At 42.5% G+C, this 22275-nt stretch overlaps 1 long non-coding RNA gene across 2 annotated transcripts; it reads right to left on the minus strand.

The window, feature by feature from the left end:
* Positions 1-1224: 1224 nt before the first annotated feature.
* Positions 1225-17090, minus strand: LOC117877416. Of its 2 annotated transcripts, XR_004645704.1 has the most exons (4): positions 14687-17090; positions 11355-11758; positions 6301-6596; positions 1225-1562 (listed from the first exon to the last, which is right to left on the minus strand). It is a non-coding gene; the product is annotated as an uncharacterized LOC117877416 (long non-coding RNA). The 2 variants fall into 2 exon arrangements; XR_004645703.1 differs by lacking the exon at positions 14687-17090 and having other exon boundaries at positions 11355-11892.
* Between the last annotated feature and the right edge of the window lie 5185 nt (positions 17091-22275).

Below are 22275 nucleotides of genomic sequence, written 5' to 3' on the forward strand. Positions count from 1 at the left end.
ACTGAAAACTTTACAGAATATTAGTTCCAGTTTTATACTTATTGTAAGTGAATGGTGGATTTTTTTTTCTGTGAATCTGCCTTAAAAATCAAACTCAAAATTTGATTCAACAGTGTTTGCAACCCTTGTGCATTGGCTTTCCACATATATCAGAACATTTATGCTTTATTAGCATGAATAGTTTGGAAGGTCAAACTTTAAGCTTCAATGCTTCAATATTTGCCAAAAGCAGATTTCAAATTGTATACTCAGTGATAATACTTGAAATTCAAATGTTGTTGTTTTAGTTATATACATCAGGGGAGAAAAACAATTCCTTCTGCCCACTATGGGGTTTCTTTTACCATCCTCTGAAGATCGGGTCACTTGGTATTGGCCACTGTCAATGACAAGACACTGGACTTGACCGTCCATGAGTCTGATCCAGTATAGGAAAACTTTTTTTTTGTTGTGATTCACCCACACTGTGTGAATTTCATAGATGCCCAAAGGTGCCAAGCTAGCACCATGATCTCGGGAGGCATAAAGATGCATACAAAAAAGTCATGTGCATGTAACACTTTCCCTTGAGGATTCCCTGCACTTGCTTCTGAGCAAAGGCACAGTCTTCAGATATTAGGAAATGTGTATATGTATCTACGTGGAGTGAGTAGAATGCCCTGTACATAGCTAATTTAATTTAAGGGAACAAACCAGTTTCAAGTACATAAAAGGTTGTTACAAGGAGGAGGGAGAAAAATTGTTCTTCTTAACATCCGAGGATAGGACAAGAAGCAATGGGCTTTCACTGCAGCAAGGGAGGTTTAGGTTGGACATTAAGAAAACCTTCCTAACTGTCAGGGTGGTTAAGTACTGGAATAAATTGCCCAGGGAGGTTGTGAAATCTCCATCATTGGAGATTTTTAAAAGCAGGTTAGACAAACACCTGTCAGGGATTATCTAGATAATACTTGGTCCTGCCATGAGTGCAGGGGACTGATCTAGATAACATCTCAAAGTGCCTTCAAGTCCTATGATTTTATGATTCCTTAAGAATAAAGGTTTCAGGGTAGCAGCTGTGTTAGTCTGTATCTTCAAAAAGAACAGGAGTACTTGGGCACCTTAGAGACTAACAAATTTATTAGAGCATAAGCTTTCGTGGGCTAGAACCCACTTCTTCATATGCATCCGAAGAAGTGGGTTGTAGCCCACGAAAGCTTATGCTCTAATAAATTTGTTAGTCTCTAAGGTGCCACAAGTACTCCTGTTCGTTTTTGCAGTCATTGTTTTCCCAATGCCTGCAGCTCCCTGCAGAGCAACGATTTGTGGTGTTTGTCCATTTTCAGGATCAAATAAGGAGTTTATGGTAACCGAAGAGCGAGCTCGTTCAGTCATGATTTTTGCATGTCTCCATCTGGAGGCCATTATTTCATGTTCTCTCTCCTTTTTGCAACGAAGCTTGCTTATAATAGTCAGTTTTGTATACCTTTTGCTTAGATTCACAGTCTCACCAAGACGAGAGTTCCTTTCTTTTATTAACTGGTACTGTTTTTTAATATGTTCTTTATACTTCACCCTGTAATCTAAATCAGTGACAAGTAGTATTACAAACAATGAACTAAAAGCTGAGAGAAAAATATTAATTTGTTAAAATTAAGCTATTTAAACAATAACAATAATAGTATATAAAATGTATAAAGTACCTTTTATCCTAGAGGATCTCAAATCACTTAACTATGTTCCAGATTTTGCAGCCCTAGTTTAAAACTATACATGTGCATATACAAGTGTTTTGCTGAATTGGGGCCATATACAAGAATCCTTTCAACTACAACTGAAATGCAGCCACCTCTAGGGTGAAACCTGTCAATCAGCAGTGTGTGTAACAACCCCCATATTATGCACCATCAGCAGGTTCTGAAACCTGAGTCTTTTGCACTGCAGCACAGATGCAAGTCATGTGATTAGGACTCCTTTTATGTGAACTCATTAAAACATAAGCTCCTGCCTTCACACTTTTTGGGGGTAGGAAAGGGAAAGTCTCACACACAAGCAAGCATAAAGGAAGCATAAGGGAGGTGCAAAATCAGGCCATTCTGAGTTCTAGTCCTCACTCTTCTACAGACTGCTGTTAGTATGTCTATGCACTGCACAACCCAGGCTTCATATTGCTACCTTAGGGAAGGTATGAATCATTCCCCGACTTTACAGATAAGACACCCAAGAGCTTGCACAAGGCCACTTCAAGAAAGACTAGGCATAGAAACCAGCTATCCAATATCATAGATCCAAGTCTCATCCACTTTGTCACAGTGACTTCCAGAAGAATATAGCCAAGTTATGTGTTTGCATAACAGGATAGCTCTGTATCACCTTCACAGTGGTGAGACCATATGTAGAGATTTATGAGTACTACTACCGTCATGTAAAGAAGATTGACCCTTTAACTGAAGTGAGGAAGGTTCAGACATTTATCTATCTAAAGGTCTGGTGTTCAATCCCCACAGATGACCACCATGGTATTACACTTGGTGATGCTGTCTGTAACTATTAGGCAACACGGTACTCACAAAGCCAGGAAAAGAAACCAGGACCACAGATGCCCATCACTTCAATGCTGTCTCAAATTCTGTAACCAAGTGACAATGTGTGCATTTTCCTCCATGCATGGGCTTAGCCACACAGAGGATAACAGCATGCTTTTCCACTGCCAGTTACTCCGAGGGCAAACGTTGAAGTATAGAAGCATAGGACTGGAAGGGACCTCAAGAGATCATCTAATCCAGTCCCCTGCACTCATGGCAGGACCAAGCACCATCTAGACCATCCCTGACAGGCATTTGTCTAACCTGCCCTTAAAGAAATCCAATGATGAAGATTCCACCTCTTTAGGCAATTTATTCTAGTGCTTAACTACCCTAACAGTTAGGAAGTTTTTCCTAATGTCCAACCTAAACCTCCCTTGCTGCAGTTTAAGCCCACTGCTTCTTGTCCTATCATCAGAGGTTAAGGAGAATAATATTTCTCCTTCCTCCTTGTAACAACCTTTCAGGTACTTGAAGACTGTTATTATGTCCCCTCTCAGTCTTCTCTTCTCCAGTTCTTTCAATCTTTCCTCATAGGTCATGTTGTCTAGATCTTTAATCATTTTTGTTGCTCTTCGCTGGACTTTCTCCAATTTGTCCACATCCTTCCTGAAATGTGGCGCCTAGAACTGGACACAATACTCCAGCTGAGGCCTAATCAGCGTGGAGTAGAGCGGGAGAATTACTTCTTGTGTCTTGCTTACAACACTCCTGCTAATACATCCCAGAATGATGTTTGCTTTTTTTGCAACAGTGTTACACCGTTGACTCATATTTAGCTTGTGGTCCACTATGACCCCTAGATACCTTTCTGCAGTACTCCTTCCTAGGTAGTCATTTCCCATTTTGTATGTGTGTAACAGATTGTTCCTTCCTAAGTGGAGTACATTGCATTTGTCCTTATTGGATTTCATCCTATTTTCCTCAGACCATTTCTCAAGTTTGTCCAGATCATTTTGAATTTTCATCCTATCCTCCAAGGCACTTGCAACCCCTCCCAGCTTGCTATCATCTACAAACTTTATAAGGGTACTCTCTATGCCATCATCTAAATCATTGCTGAAGAAATTGAAAAGAACCAGACCCAGAACTGATCCCTGCGGAACCCCATTCGTTAGGCCCTTCCAGCCTGACTGTAAACCATTGATAACTACTCTCTGGGAATGGTTATCCAACCAGTTATGCACCCACCTTATAGTAGCTCCATCCAGGTTGTATTTCCCTAGCTTGTTAATTAAAAGGTCATGTGAGACCGTATCAAAAGCCTTACTAAAGTCCAGGTATACCACTTCTACCACTTCGCCCCTATCCACAAGGCTTATTACCCTGTCAAAAAAAGCTATCAGGTTGGTTTGACATGATTTGTTTTTGACAAATCCATGCTGACTATTACTTATCACCTTATTATCTTCTAGATGTTTGCAAATTGATTCCTTAATTATTTGCTACATTATTTTTCCTGGTACAGAAGCTAAGCTGACTGGTCTATAATTTCCTGAGTTGCCTTATTTCCCTTCTTATAGATGGACACTATATATGCCCTTTTCCAGTCTTCTGGAATGTCTCCCATCTTCCATGACATTTCAAAGATAATTGCTAATGGCTCACATATCTCCTCAGTCAGATCCTTGAGTATTCTAGGATGCATTTCATCAGGCCCTGGTGACTTGAAGATTAACTTGTCTAAATAATTTTTAACTTGATCTTTCCCTATTTTTGCTTCTGATCCTACCCCGTTTCTACTGGCATTCCTTGTGTTAGGCATCCAGTTGCCACCAACCTTCTTGATGAAAACCGAAACAAAGAAATCATTAAGCACCTCTGCCATTTCCACATTTTCTGTTATTGTTTTTCCCTCTTCATTGAGTAACGGGCCTACCATGTCCTTGGTCTTCCTCTTGCTTCTAATATATTTGTGGAATGTTTTCTTGTTGCCCTTTATGTATCCAGCAAGTTTGATCTCATTTTGCACCTTGGCCTTTCTAATTTTGCCCCTACAGACTTGTGTTGTTTGTTTATATTCATCTTTTGTAATTTGACCTAGTTTCCACTTTTTGTAGGACTCTTTTTTGATTTTTAGATCATTCAAGATCTCCTGGTTAAGCCATGGTGGTCGCTTGCCATACTTCCTATCTTTCCTACGCAGTGGAATAGTTTGCTCTTGTGCCCTTAATAATGTTTCTTTGAAGAACTGCCAACTGTCTTCAATTGTTTTTCCCCTTAGAGTTGCTTCCTATGGGATCTTACCTACCAACTCCCTGAGTTTGTTGAAGTCTGCCTTCTTGAAATCCATTTTCTTAATTTTGCTGTTTTCCCTCCTACCTGTCCTTAGACTCATGAACTCTATCATTTCATGATCGCTTTCACCCAAGCTGCCTTCCACTTTCAAATTCTCAGCCAGTTCCTCTCTATTCATCAAAATCAAATCTAGAACAGACTCTCTCCTAATAGCTTTCTCTACCTTCTGGAATAAAAAATTGTCTCCAATACATTCTAAGAACTTGTTGGATAATCTGTGCCCTGCTGTGTTATTTTCTCAACGGATGTCTGGGTAGTTGAAATCCCCCATCACCACCAAGTTCTGTGTTTTGGATGATTTTGTTAGTTGTTTAAAAAAAACCCTCATCCACCTCTTTTTCCTGGTTAGGTGGTCTGTAGTAGACCCCTACTGTGACATCACCTTTACTTTTTGCCCCTTTTATCCTTACCCAGAGACTTTCAACAAGTCTGTCTCCTATTTCCATCTCAACCTCAGACCAAGTGTATACATTTTTAATATGTAAGGCAACACCTCCTCCCTTTTTTCCCTGCCTATCCTCCCTGAGCAAGCTGTACCCTTCTATGCCAATATTCCAGTCATGTGTACTATCCCATCAAGTCTCTGTGATGCCAACTATGTCATAGTTGTGTTTATTTACTAACATTTCAAGTTCTTCCTGCTTATTCCCCATACTTCTCGCATTAGTATACAGACATTTTAGATACTGATTTGAATCCCCCTCCCCCAGTTCTGTCTTGTCTCTCCTTGATCCCTGCTATTACAGCCAATGCTCCCCCCAATTTCTGACCCTTCTCCCAGTTCTCCATATTTTTTACTTACTTCTGGACTTTGGTCTTTTGCCCCCGTCAAACCTAGTTTAAAGCCCTCCTCACTAGGTTAGCCAGTCTGTGTCCAAATAAACTCTTCCCCTTACTCTTAAAAGTGAATTCTGGTGTTTTAATATTTGTGGTGATGTATTTTTAGTGCTTACATTTTGGTTAATGGGAGCAGTCCTATTAAAAATAGCCTGTGACTCTTGATTGTAGACTCTGTTTTCAGGAGACAGAGAGCTGTGCATGGGAGATTTTGCTTGTGTGTCCAGAGAATGGAAGACCCTGCATGTGTAAGCTCCAAAGGAATCCATATTTGACTTAATAAATGTATATATCTAGAAAACAAGCTTTTATTTTCAAAGGTGTAACATTAGCTTATCTAGAAGTCTGGATGCTCTAGGGCATTGCTGATCAACTACAGAGTCTTTCCTCTTTAGGGCACCAGTTTAAGTCTTGTCCAGCTCTATAGAGATTAAGTCACATTGAAGTAAATGGATTACATCTTAGTCTGTTTACATCAGTGTAACTGAGCAGGATTTGGCCTCACATCTCTCCCAGATGGGTTTCCACTTCTTCAGTGTGTGCATACATATTAGCCAAAGGGGAAAGACTCAGAAATTGCAGTAACTTTAGGTTTTCTTACCTTTCTCTGTTGCCTTTCTGGGTTTAGCAGCAGAATCTCTCACACAGATCTTATAAAAAAAACTCAGAGTTGCATTCACTGCATCTTCACTATAGAATTCTATCAAAAGTTGCACAAGATCTGTGACATGAACAGCCTCCTCCAGCTGATGTTTGGAGATAGTCCCTTTTTCTTCAAAGTTTGTATATAACAACATGAATTTAAATTTTGTAAGGTTTTCCGCTGAGAGATTCTCAAGAGCATTTAGAAGGAGTTCACCCATTTTCTTTGCTTGAGTTAAGGACACGAGAAATAATCTGGAAACATAGATAGAGGATGAGAATTAAATTACTTGAGGTTCACAAATTTTGTTGTTCACATAGGCCAACCTGTACACGCAGCCAGGACTTCAGCCCCACTATAGCTGGACCCCTCGCCCACCCATGCTGATCAGAACCCTATTGATTTGGGGGAAGAAGGAATCTGAAAATCCTGATTTCCACTAAAATCAGGCTTTCCTAGTTTTCAAATTTCTCCCCAAGCCAATAGAGTTCTGAGCAGAGCAGTAGGATAGGGGTCCCAGCTGGGGGCATGGGGGCACGTTGGCCACAGTTAGGGAGTGACAAAGGAAAATGCTGAAATTAAAAAATTCAGTAACACAAAATAATGTCTATCACCAAAACCAAGCATTAGCAGAATTGACCTAGGGCAGAAAGTTTGACTCAAGGTTTAAGATTAATCTATATAGTTCTGAAGGAGATTAATTTTATTTTCTATTGTTGATTACTGGCTTGTATTCTTGGGTATGAGAAAGGTTTAAAATGACAAAGAAAGGGAGTTTTGGAGTTAAGTCATGCAGCTCTTGGTCATCCAGTTCCTAGACAAGACCTGGCTGTGTTTGTGGGCAGCACTTCTGGGTGATCTTCAGTAAAACCCTTGTGCCTGTTTGTAGATGCACATCCATCTGTGTGCTGGTGGTGATAGGAAACCATTCCTTTTCAATCATTTCCCCTGCTGATCCACTATGCACAAGCAAAACTGATTTAGTTTGTGCCAAAAAATCAGGCCTTGTAATTAGGCTATAATATATGCTAAGACAAAGCTGTAATGAGACTCTCCTTTCCAATTGGGTTAGCCAGGCTGTTAATTACTTCTTCCTTTCCACTCTGCTACTCAAACCAAAAAAGGAACAAATTAGGGTTTGAGCCTGTAGTCCCTATTCACACAGCATTCCATTGACATTAGTGGGACATCTGTCTGAATAAGGACTTCAAAACTGGGTCTTAAGTTTGGAAAATGTTTAAACACATTGACAGCATGCACACACAACAAGAACAGAATCAGAACAAAAACAGCATGCACACAGAATCAGAACAAGAACAGTGATTTTAGGTGTAGATTCATGACTAGTTCATGATTATTAACAATCTCAACCTATTTAATGTATTTTCAGTAGAAAACTTCACAGCATATTGTCATTAATAACTTAAATGGCCCTGGCTAACCATTCCTCCCTCACATCAATTTTATACTGATAACATTGTCCTCAAAATATAAAACTAATATAAGTGTAGAAATACACCCGATATACTAATCACAATGATAAAGTACAGTATTGTATCCCATTTAGACGTCTGTTCTGAAAACAGTAGTTTTAACATATGCTCTGCTTTAAATAGAATCAAACTAGCTTTGTCCATCAAAGCCTTTATGTATTTGGAAGACCATAACATGAAAGTACATATTGCCTGTAGTAACAGTAGCAAATATTTATATCCAGATATTGCTCAAAAGTCCTGACAGGGATTGGTACCCCATTCGCTGAATTTTACAATTATAAGCCTGGATGCAACAAACTGCTTAAGCACCTACTTAACTTAAACCATACAAATAGTCCCACTGAAGCCAATATATGTGTGTATATAGGCTATACGTGTGACTAAACATAAAGTATACGCTACATTTTAAGTACCAGTTAAGTATGTTGCTGAATTTCAGCCTTAGAAAAGAGACAATCTCTGCCCCAGAGGACTTACAGTCTATAGGAAGGAAGTTGAGATAAAGTGAACACAATAGTTATAAATGTACCTCTTACTAATTTAACATTTCCCACAGTTATGGGGCACAATACTCCATGGGCACTCCCATCTCCAACAGATTCTGTAAAGTAATACATACCCCAACTTCATCGAATATGCACTGTCATGCAAAACAACAACTGTAGCCTCGAGTGTAAAAGCAGAATTACTTTCTAGTGACCTGACTGCTTGACAATCAGATGTGCCAGTCTGTCGGTACAAGAAAGTATGAACCAGCCCCCAGATCTGAGAGGATAAACATATCCTCACCTTAGATGGCCCTTGACTCCACAGCAAATGGCAGAGCTCGCAAATGTACCTTATTATGCTTTTGAGATTCCATATTCTCAAATGTAGTCACTATCTTCAGCAGTGCTTTGCCAAGTCCCTTTTTGTGTGTTGTAATCAGTGGTTTGTGATCAGTTTCTGCTTTGAAGCAATGGTTAGCAAGTGGTAAAATCTTGTACATCTGTTATTCCTGACCTAATCATTTTTTCAGTCTGTGCATACATTATCTCTGCAGCAGTCATCACCCTAGCTGCATTAGACTGGCACCATAATAGTCCTGCTGCCAGTGCCAGCCCTCCTTCTGAGGCATCTGTGGAGAGCTTGATGTCTTTCCATGGGTCAAAAAATTGCAGCACTGGAACGGACATCAGAAAGTGCTTTAAATTGCTCAACTCTTTTTCATGCTCTGGCCTCCATGCCCATTCAGTGCCCTCTGGAGGGGATGTCTTAGGTGAGTTGTGCGAGCTGTGTAGTTAGGTATGAACTTCAACATGCCTAGCAGCCTTTGAATTTCCTCTTTATCTTCAGGTCTTGGCATGTTCAGTATTGCCTGAATCTTTGATGCATCAGACCCTTTCAGGCTAGTCCGTCTCCCAAGCATGTTGTTTGAAGTTGACACTTGGCCTTACACAGTTTAAGGTCATCAGCTCTTACAATTTCTAATACTCCCCTCAGTCATGCCTGATGTTCAGTGGCAGTACTGCCCCCAATTTATGATGTTGTCAGTGCTCACTTTCATGCCTGCTAGATCTCCTCACATCTGGCTATTCTATAGTGAAACACTTCTGGGGCTGAACGTATTCCAAACAGCAGTCTTAGAAATATCAAATCACGTGCAGAAAGTGCAGATCTTGGTGCTCTCAGTGTCTAAAGGGATCTGCCAAAATCCTGCCAATGCATCTAATTTGCTGGAGAATTTTGCTCCTGCCTTCTCAGACAATAGTTCGCTTCTTGAGAGCAAGTGTGTGGTGACGACGCAGGAAAGGAAACAGAACACCAGGTCTGTGGTAGCCGAAAAGCCCCTCTACCTCCAGGAACTTTTCCTGGGGCTTTTATTTTTTACTTACTTTGTTTACAACACTTCTTAGTGGTTACATTCCTGCGCATAAAAAGGCCAGGCAGTATACATGCACATAAGATAACAAACCCATCTCTTGAGCGCGTGAATGCCAGCTGCGAGGAAACAATCAAATCAGCCAAATAAGTTTCTCAAACATAGGCGCTAGAACAAGGTCACTCCTGCCTCACTGCCAAGGGAACAGTTTGCCGTTCTTCAAGGCTTGTGATTAGGGAGCAACACATTTCTACACAAGTGGAAGCGTTTTCTTTTTATGGTTTTGTTCAGCTCCTTGGGGGTCCATACACAGATGTAGTCCCTGTCATTTCTTCTCTACAGTTATTAAGGAGTGAACCACGTGTGGTGGCTCTTCTATATGCCAAATTATACCATTTGCTGTCATGTGTCTTCTAGCTTCTTAAGTCTTGTGGAACTTTTTCTTTAGCATCTACCACAGGTTCTACATCTGCTCTTAATTGTATCTTGTGTTACTGGAAGGTACCCATTTCCTGTGCACACATCTTTCTACGAGGCTATTGATACTTTCATATCTGGTTCTATGTAGTATTTCTGTAAGGTTACCATACATCTGGGTTTTCCCAGACATGACCTCTTTTTTGGTCCTCCAGTCTCCATCCAGGCAGATTTTTGAAATAACAAATGTCCATGATTTTTCCTTGCTCGTCCTTTTTCTAACATCGATTCTTGTAGAACTGTGATTCCCGGTGTGCCATAATAGCAGTGTGCATGTTTACTGGCTTGCCACCCTTACTTCTGCGCTGCAGCTGGCTGTGGGGCTGACTTCAGAGCGGGGCTGCGAGAGAGCACTGTCTGGAGCGCTCTCAAATGTGCCTGGTGCTCTATGTCCCCACTGAAGTCTTAGCATAGCCGTGGAATAACATCATTTTACAGAGTCTTTCCAAAGAGGAACAGAGGCAGCAACAGATCACAGCAGCTTAATAGAGACTGATCAATATGTGTACAACCACTCTGCTCTCCTTCCTTATGTTATTTTCCTTGTACTCTCCATCTCATACGGAACAAGCAGCTGATTAATAATCAAAGAAATATCCTATGGCTAAATCCTGAGGAACCTGCTGTGATGGGTTCAGTTGGGGACCCCTTGGGGACTGTCACTTGATGTGCTGAGATACCACTGAGCCTACCTTTCTTCCTGTATGGGCACCCTTAAGTCTGTCTTGCTGAGCCAGGCCCTCCAGCACAGACCCAGAGATAGGGACACACCCCTCTGCAGAATACAGATGCTGAGATCAGCTCAGCTCTGGAAAAGCTCAGCTAAAGGGATTTGCCTCAGCACCCAAGTGCACAGCCCTTCTGGGAGCCTGAATCCTAGATAAATGTGTCTTATGCTGCATAGAAAACTATGCAGCATAAGCACATAAGAATTCGCCCTTTCTCAAAGTAAACAGAGATATGCACAGACTCCTTGCCAACCCCCTCCCCTCCACCCCCTGGTCACAATTACTTACACTGGGTTTATTAATAAACAAAAGTGATTTTATTAAGTATAAAAGGTAGGATTTAAGTGGTCATAAACAAGACAGAACAAAGTAGGTTACTAAGCAAAATAAAACAGACCATGCAAACTAAGCTTAATACACTAAGGAAACTTGTTACATGTAGTATCTCACCCTCACAGTTGTTCCAAGAAGCTTTGCACAGACTGGATACCCTTCCAGTCTGGGTCCAGGGCTTGTCCCCAGTTCAGTCTTTAGTTGTTTCCAGCAGTCATCTTGGATGGGGTAGCCGGGGAGCACTGATGACCAGGATTACCTCATTCCTCTCCCTTAAATAGGATTAGCATAAGGCAGGAATCCTTTGTCTCCCAAACATGACCCCCTCCCTTCACTCCGAAAGTTACAAAAAGTCCCAGGTGGTGTTCAGTATCAAGTGACCAGACCATGTGACTGTAGTATCCTGGAGTCCATGAGTTAGCAGCATGGAACATCGGCAGGAAGGTAAGCCAAAATGTTTTCACAGCCTGTTGTACTAGCTGATGAGTCATTAGCACTGTCTGGCTTTTCCATTATTGTACCTGAAATGTTAGCAGTGGGAGAGACCCAAAGCAGCAAATATGAAATACAGATACACAGGTCAATATTCCTAATTTCAGCTACAGAAATTATACATGCATACAAATAGGATAAACACATTCAGTAAATTATAACCTTTCCAATTATATGTTACATGAAGCATTTTGCATAAAGCATATTCCAGTTATGTCATATTCATATTCATAAGCATATTTCCACAAAGAATATGGAGTGCAACATCACACCTGCTTTTATTATTTTACATTTATAGTGTGGTAGTGCCTAGAAACCAGACAGGCTTCAGCCCCATCGTGCTGAGCACGATGTAACCATATAGTAAATGAAAGTTTACAGACCCTTACAGATAAGGACTATGACTTGACTCATGAGCATATTGTCACCTGAGTTCTAATTACAGGGGATGAGGACTACGAGCCACGTATGTAAGTGAATTTAGTGGTGGTGAAAAGTGCCAGATTAACAAGATGGGTGACCGAAGACCTATTGTTAATCTACAGAATTAGTACCACACCAGAACTGACCATACAATTTCCCCATGACACCATGTGTGTTCCCCAGCAATGACCTGGACATTACACCTTCAGGGGTTAAAGAACAGGTCATTCTGCATCCCCCGTTCCCTCCCTGTTCTTTCTATGGAGAGTGTTAAAAAGGGGGATAATTAATGACAGTTGTAATAGTGGTCTGTGGCGTGGCCATCAGTCTGCTGGCCACGGAACAAGCCCCAACTAACTCATTTCATGTGTGCTGCTGATCAGCCATCCCACTGTAACAGTCAGTAACTGAGCCACTGTACACCATATCCCTTCCATCGCCCGGGGTCAGGACTGAACACAGCCGCTATAACCACCACCCACTGAGGAATCACCTGGACGGGGAGACTGATAATCATCCACTTTGCCACTGTCAGGGAATCCATTTTCCCCCCCAAACAGAACTAATCTAAAACCCAGTGAGTGAATGGAAAGACACCAACTGATTTCTATGGACTTTGGCTCAGGCCCTCACTGTACTAACTCACATGCCACAGAGATGAGCTCAGTCTAAGTAGACTAGACAGAAAGCCTAAATTTTCCATTTGGGTTCTTCCTCTTATCTATTGACAGGAATTGGCTCTGGCTTTTGTCTGCTCTTCTGGGAACTCCGCCTCCAGTCACTGAGCTGCTGCTAACAAAACCCACAGACAGATCCGTACATTTCTGCGAGCACAAATCATTCCCATTTACAAGGGCCCAATGCTGTGAGATGCTGAGTATCCTCAACTCCAAATGAAGTCAGTGGGAGTAGAGAGGACTCAATGTGCTTCAGGATCAGGCCAAAAATACACATTATAAAATATTTGAATTAATCAAATATACAGCACCCAATGAGATAAATGGTAAAACTGGATTATTAGCCCTTCTACTACTATTATATGAAAGGGTTTTTTGATGTATTGTATTGAAAGGTATGTAGGAGGAGTGCATATCCAGGGAAAGAGGGTGGCTAGGAATAGATTAGCCAAGGACGCTGAGAGGCCAGAATGGAGATGAATTATCAATGTGGGTGGGTATAGAGAGGTTAACTGCAGTAGGAGTGAATCGTGAGAAGTCAGATCAGCTCCCTGTGAATGGACAATCTCAGTAGCAAGGGTCAGATTTAAAAGTTCCTTTTGAATAAATAAAACATTTGAGCCCCATCTACAACCGTACTCACATGTACCACTCTTGGAAGTTCAAATATAATTACCCTAGTCACCATTAATGTTGTTTTTCTTCCCTTTGCACACACACATGCAGTCTGGGTAAATGGGGAACACAACCAGTGTTATTTTGGGTAACCAAACAAATCAATCACCAAACTAATTGATCATCTGGGTTGTGCTCAACTACCCACAATTCTGGTTCACAGCAAAGCACCAGCAGTGCCTCACCCTTAAATCCATCCCCATCTAACTCAAATTAATGCAGCAGGCTTGCTTTGCTGTAGATTTACTCCAGCCCACTGATATTGGCTTCTTCCAGTTTGCTCAATTCTCCCACTTCACCTGTAGAGGGAACCAAAGAGCTCTCATTCCAACAACATTGCTAGCTCAAAGACAATACATTCATCTATTAGCGTTGGTTTTTAAAAAAATCCTATTTTATTGCAGTGAAAATTTTGTTAATAAAACCTTCCAGACAATTTTGATTTTTCAATAAAAAAATTAACTGAAAATGTTCATCTCATTTCAAATTGAAATGTTTGTTTGTTGTTTTGTTTTTCAAAAAACAAATTGAAATGAAAATTTACATGAAAAGCTAAATTACAGATTTTATTTAGTTTTGGTTTGAATATTTTTCACTGAAATACTGAAAACATAGTTGAAACTGAACTGTTTTTACTACACATTTAAATGAAACTGCATTTTTCAATGCAAAATCATTTTAACCAGCTCTCTGTTCTAATCTATCTGCACATGCTATTTATAGGGTGTCAAGCTGAGCCTTCCAGTGCTCTATGAAAGCAGCAGCTCTCTCTCCCCCTCCAAAGACAATTTACAAACATGTCCCACAAACTGCAGAGACAGAGATACCATGAAATCATAACCAGTCTCCTAGCAGCTGTTAGGTGGAGGAGTTGTGCAAAGCAGAGGGTAAGGGAAGGTAATTGAAAACAGACTGCATTCTTGAGCCCAGAGGGGAGAGCTCTGTGTGGATTGTCCGCAGCTAAACAGACAGGGCTGTTTTGTACCTTGACTTGTTTTAACACCTCACTGCAGGGGAGTGGGGAGTAGAAGACTGGGGATTGCCTAATAATCGTATGCACTTCTGGCCTTTGAAAGTTACAGGGATGCTGTTCCCCTTTCTCAACTATGATTTTTGAGTTTATAGCTTCCTTTCTTAATCCTAAAAGTGCGCACGGACTAGGCTCGAGCCTGGGGAACTTACCTCCCCTTGCAGTGACTTCTGTAGATAGGTTGGGGGCCAGTGTGGGAACGACCCTGAAATCGCTAGCACAGCCTGGCTCAATGTGATTAACAAAGCAGTGCTTTTCCAGCTCAGTAACCATAGTTCCATTCCAGTCTGAGCTCCCATTAGACAGGAATTTGAAGGGGAGGGTGCCAATGGGGAAGGTGATAGGACGGACAGTGAGCAATGCCTCATACACACAGGGAGCCTTCACTGAGTCTGTGCAGAGAACATCACTTAGCTTCAAGCCTGAATGTTTCACTACTGTGAAATGCAAACCTAACACACATAAGGGTAGGAACCCGATACATGAAATGGCTAATGGTGACCATCATGATGGCTCTGGGGATCCTGTCCCTGCTCAGAGGCCATTCAGGGAAAGAGGGGTCTGAAAGAGAGGAAAACCCCTAGGTCACTAATGACCAGTCACTGTAACCAGACAGTGGTTGGTTTTTGGCCAATAGGAATGAGTTCATGGGCTCAGTTTTTCCTAATGGAGCGGTGTTCACATCACTCAGTAATACCCAGCACGGCTGGCACTCGCATGCGAGGATACAACAGGCCTGGAAACTGAACGACTCTCTCAGCCCACCAAGTAGTTCTGCAGCTCAGCACGTTAGCAGAGCAGTGAGGGGAGAAGCTCAGATTGCCACTGCCTCTAAGCTGTGCCCTTTCCGTGAGCACAGGATTTCTCAAGTCCAGCACCAAACCCACTTTTTAACCATGAAACATGGAAAAGGAGAAGAAATCCAGGGTAAGCCAGAGGGAGTGACAGCAGCATCCTAGACACAGACTTTCCTGTGAGTAAAGGATCAGCCTTGAACTTTGGCTTTCCGACTAGTCCTTGTTTACCCAGCTCCAGTTCTGAAAGTGCCTGTTCATCGTACAAACATTGAGAGTGCTGGCAAGGCCGAGGGGAAGCAAAGTTCAGCTGCAGGGAATGCGAGAGGAAGGGTGGTACGTCAGCTCTCTTGGCAGCAGCTCAGGTCGTTAAAGCAAACAGTTCTGATCGGCAGCAGGGTGGGAAGGAAAATGGTGGGGGACTCCACCTACCAAAGCCTGGGTCGCTATGTGCTCCTGGCCATAAAAACTGGGGCTGGGCAGAAATCCAAGCCCTCCCCACCAGCCACATTAAAAGCTGCTGACTGACCCCTAACAGTGCACATTCACTACAGCATGTCCAGGGTTGCAGTACCGTCGGGGAGATTATTGTGTCACCAGGTTATACTACAACTGTCTTCCCACGGCGCCACATGAGAAGAGGCTCAGCAAGGGCCTCGCTGAAGGCTCCAAAGCCCCTGCACTCTGGGGCCTGGCCCAGCAGCATAAGCTGAAGGAGGATGGGTTCAGGTGCAGCGTGCTCTGTGGTTGACAGCTAAGCACTCATTTCCCTGTATCCACTCGCTCCTCCTAAAAACTGTATCTGCAGCGTGTTCTCAGCTAACTCCCTCCTGTTGACTCATTCACAGAAGTCAGGTTTCAGACCCATCCCAGTACAACATGCTCCTAACAGAGGGGTTTGTTGCAGAAAGCTCCACTGTGTTGTGGACTATATTTGGGTTTGGCACACAAGCAATATATTTAATCCGTAGGTCAGGTCCGTTTTCTATTGCTTTTTCCCATCTAACTCTGGTGCCGTTCCTCTGAGGAGCTCCAAGCACCTCACAAACATTGGTCAACCATCCCACCACCCCTGTAAGGCAGGTAGGATTATCCCCATTTTACAAAGGGAAAAACTGAGGCTCAGTTACCCAAAGTCCCACAACACACCAATGGCAAAGCCAGGAACAGAACTCAGGTTTCCTGACTCCTAGTCTCCCCACTTTAATAACTAGACTACACTCTTTTTCTTCAGAAACATTAATTCTGTTTTCTTTAAAAGGACTTTATTCTATTTCTGTAGGTTAAATGCTTTCTTTAAGCAGATCTCTCCCTCATAGAGGTGCTTTTCAAAGGTCTGCTCCAATGCACTTGAATGTTTCCATCATGCAGCCTTTATTGTCCCCCTTTCAGCTGTGAAATAGCACTATTCTCACACAGGCAAACTCACAAATGAAGCAAGTTCAAAGATTGTCATCCAGAAGTCCCCCTGTACTAAACTTAGGAAACCATATGTGGCTGCCTGTTCTTATCAGAGGGTGTGACCAAGCAACTCCCCAGCCAATCAGAACCAAAATTAATTCTGCAGGCATGAAGCAACTGAACTTGTTTATCACTTTGACATCTGGCACCAGAGCAAAAACTTGCAAATCTTAAACTGCCTTCACACAAGGAACTTGTGACACAGACAGCTGCAGCCTCACAGCCCACAGGCTTGGACTAGCTACACTCCCTACAAAGGGTACAGAGCCTGGATTGGAAGAGAACACAGTAGAAGGGCCATGTTGGGTTTTCAACGTGCATTCAGGTTGCTCAATGCAACAGTGAGGAATCAGATTGTTCCCAGAGCAAATATTGTTTCTGGAGCACCAGAAGAGATTGTCACTCCAGCTGTGAGTAACCTTTTGTTTAGGGGAATGGTGATAATCTATTATTATAAATGTAGCAATTTATTGTCTTCTGGGCACTCAAAATTGATTAAAAATATAGCTGATATCATTGGGATCGTCTAAAATGACAAGTATCTCCCTGTGTGTGACAGCAAAAAGGGGCTCTGATGGAAAAGAAAATATAAATAATGCAGCGAGAAAGTTAAATACTGACATTTTTTTAAGAAAAGGAGAAACTTAAGTAAGTTTTCCTTGGGGTGGGGAAAGGAGAAGCTGCGACTGGTGTTTTTCCATTTGTTGAATTTCATTAGGACGTGAAAGTAAAAGTATAAAGAAAGAGGGAAATGATGAGTTTCACTCAGGAATAAAACCAACCCTTTTCTTACAAATTGCCGATCAGGTCACATGATGGATCAAATTCTGCTCTCAGTGACCGCACAGAAGTCAATGGGGCTGTATGGCTGTAACTGAAGTTGACTCACTTTGATTCCCAAGGGTTATCTTTCTTTATACTCTACTTTTTTCTCTCATCAGTCAAATGACAGAAAAGGGCCTCTTTTCATCTTGTGGGCAGTGCAGAGACGTTCTGGGTGCGAATGCCCAGCAGGCCTGAGCCTGTAACAGGCCAAACCACAATCCCACTTCTAATCGCAGGGAGAGTGGGATCTAGACCTGCACTGTGTGGCTTGGGCTCAACTCTGCTCCACTCAGTGCCATCACAGAAGCTAGTGCTGCTCCTGATTTTGATAGGAAATGTTCTTTCCCTGCAGAGGCAGTTCCCTGCTTTGTGAACTGCTTTGCATAGTTGGTAAGGTGAAGACCCCAAACAAAGACCTCTGATCCTGCAGAGATCTCCATGGGTGATATTGGAATCAATGGAACATTGCACAGATGCAAGGATCTGCCTACATAGAGCTCACTGAGGGATCGGGGACAAACTGTGTGAACAGAGACAAAAATCTCTCTACTTTTTACTCAACTTGGCATCTACTGGGTTAAAAAAAGAAGCCTCTTTGGAGGCTGTGACAGTGGTTAAGTCAGAATCCATTGTTGGTCAGATCTGTTACACGTACCAGGAAACAGTGGTGATCAGTCACCTGCAGGCTGACTTATGGTATAACTTTAAACAAACAGACAGTGGCAGAAACTAAACTCTGTTTCTTCAATTAAAATAACCCAGCTCCCTGTTTTGTGGAGCCTGCCAGGAGTGCCATGTTCATATGTGAACATGGGCGCCTCTTTCTCAACAGGCCAATAATAAAAAGAAACTTAAAAAAAAAAGTCATATGGAAAGAAGTCACTGTCTCATTCTGGCTATAAAAAATATTCCCCTTGTTGGGGGCAGGGCAAGAAGGGGTCATACTGCAACCGCCTACCGTTTTAGCTCTAGCTCTGAGATCTAGCAACAGGGCATCTGGGTGTCTCATAAGAGGTTGTGTCGCAGTTTGCTTCACTCTACTCTTGTTTTGTTTGTATTTCTATAGATACCGTCTAACCCCTCCCTCTCTGTCAGATCGCCTCCACACAAACCCTCATTTTAGTCAAGCCTGTAAAATGGGAATTTACCCAGTTGAAATTGCATCTGCTACCATCAACGTGTAGCTGTGCAGAATCCCGTTGTTTTCTTACTTTTCTCTCCTTTTCCAAGAGATTATGTGTGAGCTGAGGCCCAGGCCTATACTAAACTCAAGAGAGTCCAATCCTGAGATGCTGACTTGCTACTCAGTTCCCCATTCCTTACTCAGGAGCCCCAGAGAAGCTTTGCCAGAGTAAGGTCTAAATAAAAATTGAATAAGAGCCTCAAAATTTGGTCCAAAGTTTTATTCTATTAATATGCTTTGCTCTCAGGAACAGAGCACAAAGGGTTAATGTATTACAGCTGTATGTAGAGTTAACTTAAGACTGTTTGCAGCCAGCCCAGATAACTTGTTACTAGGTGAAACTTTATCCAGGCCATTGCTACTGTTCTTGGCACCTCAAAGTGATTTGAAAGTCAGACTGATTGTCACTGTGCCCTTCGGGAATGCATGCCCAGGCCGCAACCTTCTTGCTGAATCTGAGGAACTGGTGGGCTCATGGCACTGAGCAGTGACCTTGGAAGGCCGAGAGTGAGCAGTTATTGCTGGGTTGCTTTGAATACGTCCTACGCCTGGAACCTTGCTGAGACATTAGACCGAGCCCTGCATGTGTGGCTGAATTTTATGGCCTGGGATTTCTTGAACTAACCAAACCAGAACAGGGAAGCTCGGCTCTATGCCAGTAGGTGGTGCTGGGAGGAGTCCTGTTTTTCGAAGCAGGTGCTTATGAACCATGTTGTCCCAAACCAGGTCCCAGCTAATGGCAGGAGCTGGGCTAGGGAGCTGGCTTACTTTGATTTCCATGCCCAAAATGAGATGCAGAAATACACAAACATGCAGTGACAAAAATAAATTGACATATCAAACCACATTTAGTCCAGAGCTAGTGGGAATCAGTGCATTTACCCATAGCTCCTCCTCCTCTCCCCATCTTTCTGTGAACCTGGCCCCACGTTCCCTGCATGCCCAAACTTCTGACTGAAATCAGTAGGAGTTTAGGGTGCACACAAAATGGAAACACACTGGAACCAGCTACACAGACAGTTTAAATCCCTAAATCCCAGCAAGATGTCCCATCTCTATACTGATCCATGACACATGGGGGGCTGCAGAAGACCCTATATGACCTCTGATTTCTCTCCCATTGGCAGGATCAAGCCATCGCGCTGACTGTGATGTTTGCAACCTTCCTAATCCCCTCGGGCTGGATTCTGGCACATCTGGAGGACTACAAGCACAAGCCTAGCGAGTGAGACACAGGAGGAAGCTGTATCCAGCCTAGTTTAGGAGAATGGGAAGAGGAGACTATTGAACGAACCCCTTCATGGCAAACTGACCTTTAAGGATTTTATAATTAAAACACGATGAAAAACACAATGGGCTGAGCAGGTTTTTGTTTGGGTAGAAGAATTGGATTGTATATGTTGGTTAGGGTAGACCCTGATCTGTACTACACCCAGCACAATGGGATTTTCCTCTTAAGCCGGACATTTCATGCATCCCCACTCACCAACTGTAGCCTTAAGTCAAGTCCATGAGGAACAACTTACTATGCGCTCAAGTGCACTCAGGGTGCAAGCCCAGTCACTAAAGTGCAATAGAGCAGAGATACTGGCAAGAATATGCTACATGGCCATTCACTGTCCAGTGGGAAGCTGTTAAGTGGGGGCTACTTCTCAGGAGTGCTGCACATTTATAGTTACAGACTTTAGCTGTTGTAGATGCTCTCTGAAAAATCAGGCCCATTGGCCCAGATCCACAACACTATATAGGATCCTAACTTGCACTGAAATCAATGGAAGTTAGGAGCCTAAATACTTTTGTGGATCTAGGCCACATGTCGTTTCTCCCCCCGTCTCCCCTCCCCTCCCCCAAATAGCTAATGGGGAATTGGGAGAATTAGTGCCAAGCAAACACAGCCAAGGCTGTTCCAGGAAAGCCGATTGCAAGGGTAATTCAAAAAGGGGGCAGTAACACCGCTTTTATCATTACAACCTGGTCACATTCAAACAGGGATTAGTTTCTTCAGTGAACATCATGTCTATGGAGCCTACCAGAGTTATTTGAAAAGGTTAATACAGTAAAAGCCCATGGTTCACTAGGACAGGGGAAACTCCCTAATCCACTTCTGTGGTTCCCTCACATCCCCATCTCACACCAAACCTAGCCCTCTCGCCACACTACTGAAAGGGCTGTAATGAGGTCTCCTGAGCTCCATTGCTTTGAGAATTAGGAACCTATTAAGTATTGCAATTAAAACTAAACTGCCAAGTGATACATTAACTCTGTTTTATGATGTTTGTTCCATTACTCTCTACTTTCCAGTGGCTCTCGATCAGCGTGAACTAGTGAGGTTCTACCTTATTTTTAAAAGCCCTCCACTTAGCCCAACCCTGAAATATGACAGAAAATATATTCCTAACCATGGTTATTTGCTCCTTCCCTGTGCATCATAGACTAAATCATGAGAGTGTTTTAGGAATGAGGTTTGTGAGCAGTCTTACGTATATTAATGACTTGGAGCATAAATACAGGAAATTCTCAGATTGCACAAGGTTGGGAGGAGGAAATGGACCATGACACTTGCAAACATCACAGAATTATTTCAGTGGCTAAAACAAGGGAGGATGCAGAGACTCTCCAAATAGAGTCTGACAGAGTGGCATGGCTAGGGAACATGATGGTAGATGTGAAAACAAGGGGCCACTTGCTGAAATTAAATAATTTAGAACCTATAAAGAAGGAAATGGTATTTATGCAGGAATTCCCTGCCAGGCAAGGTCGTTGAACTGAACACAGAAGTCAGAGACTAAAAGGATTAAGTCATTTTATAACCAAACTACAAACTCCACAGGTGAAACTGGTGTATATCTAATCAAGTCTCACACCTTCAGATCTTCTCAACCTCTGTTCACCATTGTTGCACTAACATGCACCCTATTTTGTGGTGCACTTGTCACGAGTGTGAGGAAAGACTTGAAGACCATATGCAGAACTACAACTGTGGGAAATCCTACTGTGGTGGCTGGAGTCTTTGCCTGGTGAAGAAATACGACTTGTATACTTTGATGAAATATAGGCACAAGCACTGGTGAATAGCATGCCAGCTTTCAGAATAAGCCAGTCCTAGGATACTGTCCCAAGCACATGGTGCAAGAATATAAATATTGGACCTTCCTGTTTAAAGCTAACTTTATAAAGCTTCCTGGAAGTTTGTCACTATAATGTATTTTTCATTTGACACCATCTGCCCAAGTGATGTGAGTGCCACACTCAAAAGAGCACCAGCCACCTAGTTGAGATTAAAGACCTGCTTGGGTATCATCCTGACTAGTGTTTATGCTCACACACCACATTTCCTTTGGCGCTTGTACCATCATAGCCTAGGGCAGCAGGCAGCCATCTCCTTGATGTGGAACCTGTGCCCCACCCCCACAATTGCTCTGTTCATTCCCCCAGCTGAAGTAGCAGCCCAAGAAAGGTGTTTTTTCAAATAGACTGG

The sequence above is a fragment of the Trachemys scripta genome, chromosome 4 (genome assembly GCF_013100865.1).
Source record: "Trachemys scripta elegans isolate TJP31775 chromosome 4, CAS_Tse_1.0, whole genome shotgun sequence".
Taxonomy (NCBI): domain Eukaryota; kingdom Metazoa; phylum Chordata; order Testudines; family Emydidae; genus Trachemys; species Trachemys scripta.